Genomic DNA, 15,071 nt, shown 5'->3' on the forward strand with positions numbered 1-15,071 from the left:
TCTTCTAAATAAATAGTGTCTATACCATATGGTATAGTATCAACAAAGTGGTCATACGAACGAGGTAAAAAACATAACAAAATAAGGGTTTCATCACCATCAATTTTCACAACAATATTTTTCAAGTCCAGAATAATTTTGTTCAATTCATCAAGACGACTTTGAATAAATGTACCTTCTGACATGCGAAGAGTGTACAAACGCTGTTTTAGATAGAGCCGATTGGTGATGGACTTAGTCATATACAACATTTCAAGCTTAAGCCACAACACGTTTGCCATCAACAACAAAATAACACTATGTGCCTTTTCTAAGAGGTTTTCTTGTGTATCATCTGATAACGTTGCCAGCAAAGCCTCCTTGCCCTTTAACAGTTTATGCAACCTTAATTGAACTAATAGGGCTCATGTCTTGACACATTAAAGACTGAAATCTTTCTTCATGTCGAATTTTGTAACTTTATATCTTGTCATCATTGTGGAAGCTAGAAAACTAAAATAAATTGACGAATAAACCAACATTCTGATACCAGTTTTTGTGCCAAAATTCAAATTAAATAGATTTAAAACAAAATATGAATAATAAAAATCTAACAGACATGAGGATTTATCTTGGTCGGCTTTTGACTTACGTCCATGTACATAAATTACGAAAAAATTCCAACATTACTTAAAGAAGATTATAAATGCCTATCAAATATCTGCCACCATTCAAATTATGAATACACTCAGAATCTCACTCCAAAAGTAAGAACATTATGAATACACTCAGAATCTCACTCCAAAAGTAAGAACTCTAACTATTAAAAAAATAATTCGATGACCAAATATTCTTACACCAAAACAACAAAGAGAAAATTGTGTATTAATGGAAAATCACTCTTGCGGCTACAATATTTCCTCACGTCCCTATAAGCATACTTAGATATATACATATATATATATATACACTGTTTTCGTCTATAACTAGTCTGGTTATGAACTATAATTTGACAAGTTATTGTCCATAATTGTCCATAACTTGTCTGGCTATGAACCATAACTTGACAAGTTTATCCATAACTTATCTGATTATGAACTATAACCTGACAAGTTATGGCCTATTAATTTCTATAACTAAAAATTGGCCTATATACTTTCTTAAGCTTTTCATATTGGCATATTTTCTACTATTTCTCTAGGCTTAATTATAGCCACACGCCCAACAAGAACCAGCAATTAGATATGGTTTATCACTGATTTACTTCAGTGGCTCATTGATTTATTCTGGGTTTATTAATAATGCGCTTTATATATGCGATTATGTAGGATAGAGATAGATCAAATTTGAATCACGTAGCAACTTAAATTATATCTAATGATAGACATATATAAAATGATTTTAATCCTAAATTATTAGTAAATTCATATTTATAAAATTGTGTCTTTTGATTTACTTGGTAAGTATTTTGAGACTGCTAAATCTTATTCTTTTTAGGTATAGCAGGGAATGTTAGTGTACGAGTTGGAAGTGGTTCCTTTTTAGTAAAGAAGTACGCATGTAGATAATTTTCTTGAGTGTTGATTCAGGTTTGAATAATAAGAGCGTTCAATTTATGTGTAAGATCGTAAATTTATTACTCATTAGAGAATCAAAGATACTAAAAAATAAAGATATAATTAGAGAGGTTAACGAATTTTTTCTTAACTCTAATTATGAATTATTTATAGAGAATTAATCTGTATGCAATATTTAGCACTTTTATGAGAAATCAACAACACATCTTATTGATTTTGAAGCAGATATAACATTAAAGATGATCTTTTTATTTACATATCATATCATTAAGATTAAATGCACCTTTGTTCATTCCAATTACTTGTTTATTATTTGCTGAACCACTGATCACCACAATATTTGTTCTTCCATTTCGATGCTTCTCTCAAGCAGAGCTTCATGTAATCTGACATCTGAGATCTATGTGTTTCACATTTGAGCTTCTCATGATTCTTCTTGCATCTCTCCAACTCCGCTTCTAACGTTGCGATCTTGTTGACTAGATTTTCACGAGTGTTTTTTTCATATCTAATTGCTTCGAAACCAAGAAAAGGGCTCAATGGAAAATGAGGACCAGGGCATTCATAATCAAATGCAAATCGATCAACGTCTAAGCCTGTAAACCCTGCAATTCCACCAAGGTAAAAATAGAAGTGCTTAAGATCGTCCCATGTGATATCCTCGACCATAGTTCTGCCCATTCTGTCGACGACTATGCATAGTAAAGTAGAGGTGATTCTCTTCATTGCCAATGACAAACTTTTCTTAACACACAGATCTCCATACTGGTGAAGCAATCCTTTCAAAACAGGAGCCAATGTCTTTGGTACCATGTAACCATCAACATCCACCACCTCTTGTCTTAAATACTTGTCTTCTAATAATTTCAATAAACCACCTTCTTCTTCTTCTGGTGTGAAATACGAAAGCTCTTTGGAGAAGTTTTCAATATCAGTATCACCTTGGGCATTAAACAAGAAAAATTGAACAAGTCTATCAACATCTTCATTCGAGCCTTCAACATTGAAACGAGAATTTAATTGTTGATAATAAAGATGCCTGACTCGTAGGAAATTCTTTGTGTCAGAATCACCAAAACTGATGGGATCAATTAGCATCTCCTTTTCTTGTTTAGTAAGCTCATCCATTATGTGTTTTAGGGTCAAATTCTTTAGTTGATGACCTGTAGATTTTGATTCCATGATGCCCAAATATTGATCCCATCGCTCCTCTCCCAGGGCCCTAAGCACCACGTCCTTAGTGTCTCCCTTTATTACCTTCATAATCTGATTTTAATTTGTTCATGTATTAGTGAAAGTATTGACATATAGAGATTCACTAAACAAATTAAATTTAACGGATTACAAACGCTTTGATTATTCTTTTTCTGCAGACAGTTTTTTCAGCAAGTACTACATGCTTTTTCCAATATATATACCGGCCATTTAGAAACTTGATGAGTTTTACGTATGAACTTCTTGTTCTTGGATTGGATCAATAATTAATTGAATTGTTTGTTATAATGAATTGTTTCTTGCATCGATTTTAGTATTTCTCTAAGATCTGAATTATAGTGTTTATTTCAGAATTTTCAGTTCAAAAGGGCTCATTTTATTTAAAAAAAAATAAAACAAAAAAAATGATTATAATAATGTTGAGTTCAAGAAAAATAAATAATTATCTATGTCAAGTACTACTTTCACTAATACATAGGACAAAAAATCTGATTCGTTGTATTTGGTATTAGGAAGAAAAAAAGAAAGAATAAATAATAAACTCTTATTTTGTTTATTAAGATTTTATTTACCAGATGGCAATAATTTAATGGTAGATTCGTATACATGCTATTGCTGTTGGAAAGCTGCTTTATATTATTATTGAGGAATATTTGAAGCCACAAGAGGTATTGATTATGATGTTTTTATATTAGTTTTTTTCTCGTCTTTTTCTTCAACTTATGCCTCTAAAAAAATATTGGCCTTGTTTGGGAGTGATTTTGTTTTTATTTTTCACGTTTTTTGAGAAAAAAAGAAAACGTTTTTAAAATGACGTTTGGTGCAATAAAGATAAAAAACAGAAATGAAAACGATTTTTTTGTTTAGTGTAAAAAATGACTTTTAGTTATTTTTCATTTTTTATTTTCATTTTCTCCACTCTCGAGCAAAGAGAGAGAAAGAGAGATATTAAGGAGTTTTTTTACACTGAAAATAATCTCTTAATAAAACTACCAAATACAATTTTAAAAATAATTTTTGTCTGAGATTGAAAACGTTTTCATTTCCATTTTCATATAAAAAATAAATCATTTTGAAACGAGTTCTAAACGCGCCCATTAAAACTTAGTCCTAACAAATTCGTCTTGAAAATTAATAAAAAAAAGTTAATTATTGTCATTACTTTTTAACGTTTTGTCCATAAATGTAAAATCCAAGAACTTGACACATCTTTTTGCTGATACTATTTGTCTTTCAGAATGTAACTTTTTATATAGAAAAAGAGATTACTATAATTTGAGTTACTTTCAATCTTATACCTAAGAAAAAAAAACTATATTTTGGAATGAGCAAGAATACTTATCATCTTTTCTTTTATCGATTTGTTAAAGGAATGTGGTAAATAAAGAATTTTAAATAATATACTTACCAGATCCCTTTGTACTAAAATTTGGGATTTTAAAATTAAACCTTATTAGAAATATGCAAATGAAAACACATATACTGCATGCTGGCAAATCCAAAGTTAATATTTAATGAAATTTTACTTTTCCCTTCGTAATATATGAAGTATAAACTATTGCAAGCAAGATTGCGTTAATGTTATTTTAGAAACTTTTAAACATAAACATACCTCTGAAATCAAGCAATGTATGTGAGCTGCATATGTGCATTCTTCACAGTAATAAATACGAAAAGATTTATCTCTTTCTTCTTCGCACACATCACAATAATATTCATCTGAACCATCATCGGTGACTGAATGATTTGACAAAATCAAAGAGTGGATGTGATACTCATACTTGATAGTTGTTGGCAGTGGACCGCATAAAAAATGGTAGTTAAAATCACAATCCATGCAACGAAACACGAAGGATTGAGTATGATTAATTTCGTTGGGAACAGCTTTGTCCCAGTTCTTGTAAGATTTTGGACAAGCATCGCATTGAATTGCACAAGAAGATTTCTCTACTAAGGAAAGGGAATGATCATGACTTTGGCATTTTACAGTTATATCGAGAGAAGCGCATTCTATACCCAAGTTAAAGGTACAGCTTTTTTCAAGACAACTAAAAACAAACCTATTTGTTGTGCAACATGAACGACACAACTGAGGTTTACTGACTTGGAGTATGAGAGAGTTGTGTGGGTGGAAGGGATGTTGAATTTTATGCGGAAACTCGGCACATGATTTATGGAGAAAATTCTCACATGCTGGGGATGTGCAAGAATAGGTTGAACCTGATGTCCAGCCTAATTGACATGCAAAGCATTTAGCTCTTATTTTCTTACCATCAAGATGCTCCATCGGGATCATAGGCTTCTGATGACAGACATATTGAACAACACCATGATCTTGGCCGCCGTCAACGTCGGCATCGGACGCTATGGTCAGCAGCGGGATCACAGCACATGATCCATGCATGTAGAAATTAGAGCACTTCTGATCATCACATCCGTAAACATATCCCTCATAATTGTTGAAGGGCTCCTCACAATAATAGCAGCAACTGTTGTTGTTTAATGATCTCTTTGCAAGCTTGAGAGGGTGGAGAGGATGCAATGAGTGGTTCATGTATTCCAGCAACTCAGCACATTCTTCGTGGATGCGATATAGGCACTCAAAGCCGAAGTATCTGTTTTGATCCGTTCGGATTAAACGATTGCAGATACCGCAGGGCGCTTCTAGTCCTCCGCGACACAACACCAGATCATGCTGGTGACTGAAATGTCGAATTTTCTCGCTCATTTCTCTCTCAAAGGAATAAATAGAAAAGAAATAAGGTAATATCGCTCATATCTTGTACTTCTTACAGGGCCTCCTATTTATACATATATGTGCTCAAAAAAGCCTCCGTCAATGCTACCACGAACAAGTTTCTCTATGAATATTGTCATTAATCTTCACTGTAAATGTTGTATATAATATATATAAATATATATATATATATATATATATGTAAAAGTATACATTATAATATTCTACGTTAGAGATGGAACAAAAAATAAGAACTGTGATAAACTAAAAGAAATGGTGTGGTTTTTTTAAACTTTATTTTAAGTCAATAACCATAGATCATTTTTTCATATTTGTTTTCACCGTGTGTGGATAGATTAATAATTGTCACACAAACGTTAATACTAAAGAAAATGTGGACGACAAATTGTCTGATATTAAATTTATGCTCTTGTATTTATTGCTAAGGTATATATAAAGTTTGAATTCCTTTACCTCAGTTAAAAATAAAAATAAAAATAAAAATGAATAAGTATAGTTTGAATAAGTATAGTCAATAAATATTATTGCTCTCCTTTTCTTATCTACTTCATAAGGAAAGTATAGTTCTAAATATTTTCCTCTTTTCTTTTGTTTTTTAATTATTATTTTTGTTTGTGTCTTTTTTTCTGTGTGGCTAATCTCTTTAATTAGAGTGTAAACAAGTGGATGTACATTTTGCTATTTGTTCTGCCTCATACGTAATAGAATAGTAATCTAGGTGTGGGTCTGAGTTCAAACCATTTTGTAAGAAGATTTTCTCTCACAAAAATTTAAAGTTTTACTCAAACTTAACAATAAAAGTATATTGGTCTCAGATATTTAACTTTTTTCTTTGGTCTCTTAAGTATAACTTATTCTTGTCATGTTGCAAATTATAGGATAATTTTCTTTGCAATATTATTTCTCTCTTTTTCTTGTCTATTTTTTAAAGAATTTTTTCATTTTTCTTTTCATTTACCTTAGTTGAAAAATTTAGGATTTCCCACTACTAATATAGTTCTTTTTTTTTTCAACTCAGCACATTCTTCGTGGATGCGATATAGGCACTCAAAGCCGAAGTATCTGTTTTGATCCGTTCGGATTAAACGATTGCAGATACCGCAGGGCGCTTCTAGTCCTCCGCGACACAACACCAGATCATGCTGGTGACTGAAATGTCGAATTTTCTCGCTCATTTCTCTCTCAAAGGAATAAATAGAAAAGAAATAAGGTAATATCGCTCATATCTTGTACTTCTTACAGGGCCTCCTATTTATACATATATGTGCTCAAAAAAGCCTCCGTCAATGCTACCACGAACAAGTTTCTCTATAAATATTGTCATTAACTAAATGCAATAAAATAACGGTGACGTCTCTATAACAATGTATTCTTTTAAAGGAATCTTCACTGTAAATGTTGTATATAATATATATAAATATATATATATATATATATATATTCTTTTTTTTGTTTCTTAAATATTTTTCTTTTTTTGCTAATCTTTTTAATTATAGTGTAAACAAATTGATGAACATTTTTTTTATTTGTTCTACCTCATGCACAAAAAAAAAAAGTAATATATGTGGGTCAAAGTTGAAACCTTTTCGCTATAAGGTTTTGTCTTAAACAAAATTTAATGTTTTGTTTAAACTTAAGAAGAAAAGAAAACTTTAAATTTAAAAAGAAAAGTAAAGTTCTTTTTTTTTCCTACCTTAAAAAAATTAAAAAGAACAGTATAGTTCCAATATGTTCTCTAGCTTCTTTTCATTTGTTTCTTAATTATACTATATTCTGGCCGGGATTGGCAATTACAGGATAATTTGCTTTATAATATTATGTCTCGTTTCTTCTTGTCTATTTCTTAAGGATATTCTCATTTTCTTCCCATTCATTCTGCCTCACGTGTAAAGGAATAATATTCTAGGTGTGGGTTTGAGTTCAAACGCTTTGTTATAGGATTTCTCTCACAAAAATTTAAAACTTTGGTTAAAATTAAGAAGAAAAGTATAGATCTTATTTGTTCTATATCTTCTTCTTTGGTTTCTTAATTATGACTTATTATGGTAGTGACTAGTAATTATAGGATAATTTTGCTTTGCAATATTATTCCTCTCTTTTTCTTGTCTGTTCCTTAAGTATATTCTTAGTTTCTTCCAATTATATCATAGTTGAAAATTTTAGGATTTTCCACTACTACTTAACAAGAAAAGTATAATTTATTTTCCTTTTGAGAAGAAGGAAAGTATAGTTCTCATTCTATTTTTTACTTTTGTTTTGTTTCTTAATTATAATTTTTTGTTTGTTAATCTCTTTAATTATAGTCCAAACAGATTGATGTATGTTTTGTTTCTTGTTCTTCGACACTCGCAAAGGAATAGTAAGTGTGGTTTTGAGTTTAATTTTTTTTTGTTACAGTATTTTCTCTCATAAAAATGTAAAGTTATGTTTAAACTTACTAAGAAAAGTATAGTTCTTTTTTATTTTTATTTTTTTAAACCTTCAAAAACATAAGAAGAAAAATATAGTTCTCATTTGTTCTCTACCTTACTTATTTAGTTTCTTAATTACAATTTATTCTTGTCGTGATTGGCAATTCTGAGAAAATTTGCTTTGCAGTATTATTCTTCTCTTTTTATTGACTATTTTTTAAGGATATTCTCAATTTCTTTCAGATTACCATAGTTGAAAATGCTAGAATTTCCACCACTACGCTCTTTTTTTCATTGGAAAGAAGGAAAGTGTTTTTTTTACCCTTTTTTTTTTTGTTTCCTAATTAGAGAAAAGTATAGTTATTTTTTTCTTCATTTAAAAAGAAAGAAAGCGTAGTTCTTATTCAGTTTTCTACCTTTCTTTCTTAATTAGAGTTTTTTTTTTTTTTTTCTAGCTAATATCTTTAATTAGAGCGTCTATAAATTAATTTTAGTGTTTTGCCTCACGAGAAAAGGGATAGTAATTTTAGTGTCGGTATTTTAAATTTTTATGTTATAGTGTTTTCTTTTAAAAAATTTAAAGTTTTGATTAAATTTTCAAATTTAAACCTATAAACCAAACGATACCACAATAATACTCAATACTTAAGTATCATTTTTTTTTTTTTTTTGCGCCACACACGAAGGAGGAATACTACAGTATTTCTTTTCCTAGCACGTAATATGCAATTTATTTATTATTTTAAAAAAATCCAAAAAAAAAATGATCATTTTAATAAGTTTGCCCATCTAAGTTCCTAAATAACTATCCTATGAAACACAACAATTAGAATAACTTTATTTCCAATCCATTTCCGCTTATTTTTATTAGATAAAGTGAAAGTCTACGATTCTCTATTGAATAATTTTCTTTAAAATTAATTCTCATTTTACTTTAGCTGAAAAAGTGAATTCAACAATTTCCTACTGAAAATAACTTATCTTGTGATAACACGACAATTAGGACTTCTTTTGCAATCCATTCCCTCTTTATTTTAGATGAGAAAATGAAATTCTATGAATCCTCACTTAAGATTACTTGTCTCGTGATAACATAAAATTTAGAATAACACTTTTTTCAATGGCACTTATACTTCAATTAATTTAGATGAAAAAGTAAAATTCTTCCTCATGAAGAAAGAAATGATAGTTCTTACTCTATCTTCTAAACTCGTTCTTATGCTTCCTAATTCTAGTATATTTTAAAATTTATATAGCTCATTTAATAACGGATTTGAACAATAGGTTAAAAATTTTTATTACAGTATTTTCTCTTAAAAAAATTAAATTTCTGATCAAATTTATGAACTAAATGGGCCACTAATAGTTTAAAATGTACATGTTAACAGAGATTCTTTTAAGCTATCACAATGTGCATTGAAGTTGAACAATGAGATAACTGACATGTACTTGTAGTGTATTGAATACTGAAACCTTCTATGTTTGAGGGATGAAGCAAAAAAACAGTTTTTTTTTTTTAAGTGCTAAGTTTACTATCATAGAAAATGATCTTGAGTTGAATATTTTTTTTTGAAAGACCAAGGACTTCTTTTAGTGAAAGAAAAGTTCAAACTTAAAAACTTTTTCTTATTAGTATGATGATGGGACTCTCAAAGTAACTACACTTACTCTTCAAACAAAACTAAAACGATTTTGGAACTTCTTCACAACTCGTGTAATCCAAACCTATCCATCGGATTAGTTTCGATTGGGTCGTGTATTTGTGCTAATTGATTCAGAAAATCTCAATCGAAATTTTAAATTAGTTTTTCAGATTGAAATTTTAAATCTCAATCGAAAATCCCAAACCACAAGTCTGTGAATCCAAAATATACATTAAATATAGACTTAATTTTCAAAGTAGTTTATCACAATTGATTAGACTATAACAAATTTGAATTTATTGAACTGTTTTTGGTATTGTATTTTATTTAGTGAAAAAATGGGCCTTCAATCATCTTGACTTTAAACGTCCAAATCCTAGACTCAATTCGTGGAATTCCAATCTGATTGTGTTTAGATTGGATTATTGATTGACCCAGAATCAATGGTTTCCTCAACACTCCAACTAGATTATACCACTTTATTTAAAAGCGTTGATAGATTATACCATTTTGACCCAGAAACAATTATACTACTTTGTTCCATTTACTTTCAAAACTTTAACAAACCCTTTAAGGTGAGCTTTACCTTCAACTGTCACATTTGTATCAAATATTATCAGTTTTATACTTTACTTTTTTATTCTTATTCGACTTTGACTATATTGACGTTTCGAAATATGTACTATTATTAGGTCTCCTACCGTAGAAAACTCATTTCCTTATACTTTTGTGCATTTCTTGTTGTGCCATGTAGCAGTAAGCTTACGAATTCAAATTGTTGATGTAAATAAAACCATGTTACGAAAATTATTTGATTGACCCATTATTGATTATTCTAATGGGTTTAATCCAGCTTTAATCCAATCTGATTCTTTATTGGATTTCTCCTACGTGTATTTGTGTCATTGTGTGTCACACTAATGGTAAAGCATATAAAGCCAATAGGGTATTGTCCCAATAAATTGAACAATAATTATATGTACTTGATTCTTCAGCTTATAGAGTGTGTAATCTAATAGCAATGTACTATAATAAAATAAGTTGGAAAGAAGACAAATACCATTTTAAAGTGTATGAGTCGAGATTTTTATTTTTTATCCTTGATTAATATTTTTTTAGTCAAATAACTGTATTAGTCAAACAAGTATGAGTTAAGAATAAAAGGTAAAAATTAAGACTTATATACTCTTAAGGGTAACTTCAATAATTCTTTAAAATAAGTTGTGAACTGAATATCCTGAGTTTGAGTTTCACTTGATAGACCCCAAAACTTTCCTAAGTAATAAAATTTTATGGATTTGCCGTCTAGTGGCATAGATGACCTTTTCTAAATTAGCTTACTTAAGTAAATGTATTTAGTTTTGTCGAATTAAATTTTTTCCCTTTTTTTTATTAAAAAAAATGTTTTTAATAAATGATTGTTGGTAAATGTAACGACCCCTCACGGACCGTCACAGTTATCTTAATTTTCAAACATTTACCTCTTAAAGAATGCGAAAAATCGTTAAACTTGAAATACTTTACTTTAAACAACTTAAAGAAAAGCCTAGATTTTTTTTTTTTAAACATACTATCTTTAAATTTTTGAACTTGCTCAAAGAAAAATAAAACAACCTCCGGTTCACCTTAGTTAGCAAAATCTATAAAGTCTAAAATATTCTTCAAATCAAAACCACCATAAACCGAAGTTTCAAAACAATAAAACTAAAAACTAAAAACTTTGTTTAACCTTAAACACTTTCATCCCATGATCATTTCTCCCGTTTTCCTATCACGCATAGTTCGCATCCGCTCCAATATTCTCCATGGCTACATCTTACCCTTTAGATTGTCTGCAACATGAAATAACTTATATAAGCAAGGGCTTAGTAAGACACTTAATTCTCACAAATTTAAATGAACATTTTTATTCATCAACAATAAACTTCATCATGAGAATAATTATTTTTCAACATGTTTAAACTTTAAAATCCATCATATATTGGGCCCGACATTGTACCATCATAGCGCGCTAGCCACAAAAAGCATGGGGTAGCAAATCCCATAGCAACCATGACAATAAGTCCGCTCACCGGTCACCATCAAGGGTGTACAACGCCATTTAAAAACATAAAAATACATATATACATTTTTCTTCAAAACGTCATCATAAGAGGATTATTAAAAACGTCATAACATCATCATAAACATCAAAATCATATACTTCTCAATTCTTCAATTCATGTTGTAGGTGAGAGTGTACTTACTTGTGCACCTTACTTAACCTTTTTAAATTTCACAACGGTGACGCGACAAATAAGGTCCTCGGGTGCTCGCCTCTAGAACCGTTCATGCCATAAATTATAAATAAGATTACTAAAAAGCCTTAACATCTCATCAAATACATTAATCACGTTAAAACAAGATTTAATATACTATTTTCACCATTCATTAACATCAAGACATAAAAACCCACTGATTACGCAAAACCTAATAAAAACTGGCAGCCTGACCTTTACTCCTTTAAGAACTCATAATAATTTACATAGAACTCTAAATGACCTGAAACTAATTTTACATTAAAGTAGACATCTAGAGCTTTCCAACGGTATCTAATTTACTAAAAACAGAGTTCGTTTGGTCCCTCAAACACTGTTTTAAACTCAGATTATATTGGCCGGAAAATTCCAGCACAGTAAATTCCGAAAATACCAAAATAAATTCATTAAAGATAAAATCAATTCCAAACGTATGTATAATTTAACCAGCCCTAAAATATGTTCCTAAAACATTCAACTTCTAGAATTTCCATTCTTGTTCGCGTGCAGTAACCTGGTCGGAGACTGCTGGGTATCCTGATGGTATACTGGCCACATCTTCTTACTCCGATGTCCAATTTGCGCAAATGAGAAGGCGTTGAAAAGCATGAAATGCTCTACAACTTTGTATAGACTATGGAATAATTTCAGAATTTTAAAAGTCCAAAATAGAGCTGGAAATTAACTTCATGGAAATTGTTCTTTTGTCTAAAACGAAAAACTAAGGAAAAACTTAGAATTTTCCTAAAACACTTAATTCCATGCATTATAACATGAAGTACATCATATCATAAACATATATTCATTTATCAAATCATTAAAAAAAATTGAACATATATATATAATTTCTATAACATGGCATGAACTTGTTCTTAGCGCCTCGAGTCCTCGCCGCGTTCACCTGTAAAATATAACTCAATGTAATGTTAGAATTAACTATATATAACACTATAACATTATTCAAGTTAACTCCTAACATCTACTTCTAAGAATTTTATCGGTTTAGAAAAATAGGTGTTACAGTAAACTATTGATTAGTACTGGAAATAATTGATGAATATATCATTAATTTACCAACATATGTCCAATGGTATTGTATAGAAATTGTACAAGCCCTATAGAAGTGGTACTTCACAAACTCATGACCCCAAAACTAAATAAGTGGGTTAGGGAGATAGATTAGTAATTTTTTAATTTTTTCTTTTATAATTACCTCCTAAAATTCGAACATCTCCCTAAATCATCTAATATAGTTTCAAGTAATGTATAGTTTTATACATAATGTGTGTTGGCTCATATTCATTAAAAATGAGGTGGTAAGAGAACACGGCTTGAATCAAGAGAGAGGCTGAATTAAAAAGTAGGCCTTGGAAATACACTACAAGTTTGCATGAGACGCCCATAGTTGTACCGCTTTTGTTTGAAAATGGATTTTCTTTTCAACTCTAAATCTTGATTGCAATTTGCAACTATCTAGGCTCCGTTCATTTCGCCGATTTGAGTTTTCAGTTCTAAATTTTTACAGTTAAAAGCTCTCAAAAAATATCACATCTAACTTTTTCTGCTACATTTAAAAGCTCTCAGAAACTGTAACATCTCAACTCGAATTGAAAACTCAAATCCGCAAAGCGAACGAGACCCCAATGTGGTTGCACGTATAGCCTAGTGGTTAGAGTTTGAACCTTTACCCTGAAAAAAAATCCAATGTATTAAAATTAAGCTGACAAGTAGAATGCATTTTGTATCTCTTCCCGGGAATGTCTTGATTTTCATAATCAATTTCGAACGATGGTAGTGTCGTGCGGAGGAAGGAGGCCGGCATTGGTGTCTTGCATATTGAGGTGATCAAGTTCAACCTCACACGAAGGGAGGAAATCCACGCATGCCTTGTGGGAAGGGAGAAGAAAACAAGGCCTTGCCAAGATGACAAGCTCCGATTTATGGTTAAGAAAACGAGAAAACGAGAAACAAATGAAATCCAAACTGGATATTTTGTTCTTTCACATTATCTTAAAATGGTATTTTACATTCATGTAGAAATTGTATCTTTGAATACAAACCCAGCAAACTCACCTAAAACAAAAGAAGTGAGAACAGAAGAAGGGAGTTAGGGATAAAGATTCCTTAATTTTCTCTTTTGTAATTACCTCCCAAAATTTGGATATCTCATTCAACCATCTTATATATTTTTTAGAAAATAACATAGTATGCCACTAAAATTTAAGAATTTCATATTTATGTTATCTATTTTTTTTTTACATTTTACCAAAATACTCTCTAAAAACCGGAGCCGAAGATGCCCGCTCATCTTTGTTGAGAAGAAAAGTTAATCTCATAGGATATTAAAAATATTCTATAAGGATATTTTCTGGTAAATTGAGTGATACAGATGTTAAATTTATACCATTAGGTGATATTATTATAAAGATCACACCGTTCAAGTAGTATTTTTGTATTTCTTCCTATATTTATCTTGTAATTTAGCTTACTACATATAATGTGAAGGGAAATTGTAGCAAATAGTAAATTCTTGAAAGTAAATTAAATAAATAACATATTTTAAAACTATGTAAAATAAATAAAAAATTTTCACGTAAATAGTTCATTTATGATTGGTAAAAAAAATAATTTACATGATAAAAAAATCTTTTGACCAGTCATAAAAATAAAATTTACGTGCACAAAAATCTTTTTATTAATTTTAAAATATATTATTTACTTAATTTAATTTTAAAAAATCTGTTATTTACTACATTCTCTCCTTCTCTCAAATGTGTGTTTGACTCATTTGTATTTGGACAAACTCGTAAGAGGACACGGGCCTGGCTCAAGAAAAAGGTTGAATTAAAAGCAGGCCTTGAAAGGCCCCAAAGGTTTGCATGAGAAACCCATGGTAATACCCCTTTGTTCAAAACCAGATTACTTTTTCAGCTCTAAATCTTTGATTGCAACATTCCAACTGTACTCTATGACCTTCTACGAGACATTCACAGAAAACAAACTTGGAAGAGCCAATTTACAACCTTAACGAGTCATAAGATTATAAGACTAATTTACAAACAAATAAGAGGTGTAATATCAATTCTAACTTTACTTTTACTTCTACTTATCTGAGAAGCATCAAAGACAAACCCTTAAAATAACATATATCTCTAAAAAAAAAAAAAAAAAAAAAAAAAAAAAAAAAAAGC

The sequence above is a fragment of the Morus notabilis genome, unplaced genomic scaffold, assembly GCF_000414095.1.
Source record: "Morus notabilis unplaced genomic scaffold, ASM41409v2 Scaffold946, whole genome shotgun sequence".
In the NCBI taxonomy this organism is placed as follows: domain Eukaryota; kingdom Viridiplantae; phylum Streptophyta; class Magnoliopsida; order Rosales; family Moraceae; genus Morus; species Morus notabilis.